We start from the raw sequence: 490 nt of genomic DNA, 5'->3' as shown, positions 1-490 counted from the left end.
GTCTATGGCCATGCCACCCTGAATACGCCCGATCTCATCTGATCTCGGGAGCTAAGCAGGGTCGGGCCTGATTAGTACGTGGATGGGAGACCACCCAGGAAGACCAGGTTCTGTAGGTGAAAAAACTAAATAATAAATAAGTAAATAAAGATTTTGATTGTCTTACATAAAAATGCACAAGGCGATTGATCAGGGTTTGTCTACATCAAATGCACAATAAAGTATTGTCGACTGTTTTAAACTTTTATTACTACACATATCATGTCAGGTTTTGTTTCTGGAAGCTCCTTTCTCCTTATTGTTTAGTTCCCATTTAAAGGGAAATAGTCTACATTTACCTTTTTCTCTCCTAGTCATTTCCGTTTTCTCTGTTGGAAGTTAAAACCTAACACATTATACACAATACTAAATTAATTTTTCTTCTTCCTTTCTTTTTTCAATCACTTTTTCCTTTTAAAATTCAGAACTTCTAGTCGTTACCTCATGGTTT

At 36.1% G+C, this 490-nt stretch overlaps 1 pseudogene; it reads left to right on the top strand.

Annotated features, from left to right (window-relative positions):
* Positions 1 to 119, top strand: LOC118607091 (annotated as a pseudogene).
* Positions 120 to 490: the final 371 nt, after the last annotated feature.

This window comes from Rousettus aegyptiacus, unplaced genomic scaffold, assembly GCF_014176215.1.
Source record: "Rousettus aegyptiacus isolate mRouAeg1 unplaced genomic scaffold, mRouAeg1.p scaffold_m13_p_8, whole genome shotgun sequence".
Classification (NCBI taxonomy): domain Eukaryota; kingdom Metazoa; phylum Chordata; class Mammalia; order Chiroptera; family Pteropodidae; genus Rousettus; species Rousettus aegyptiacus.
The sequence above is the reverse complement of the archived record's forward strand: the minus strand, read 5'-3'. Positions and strand labels throughout refer to the sequence as shown.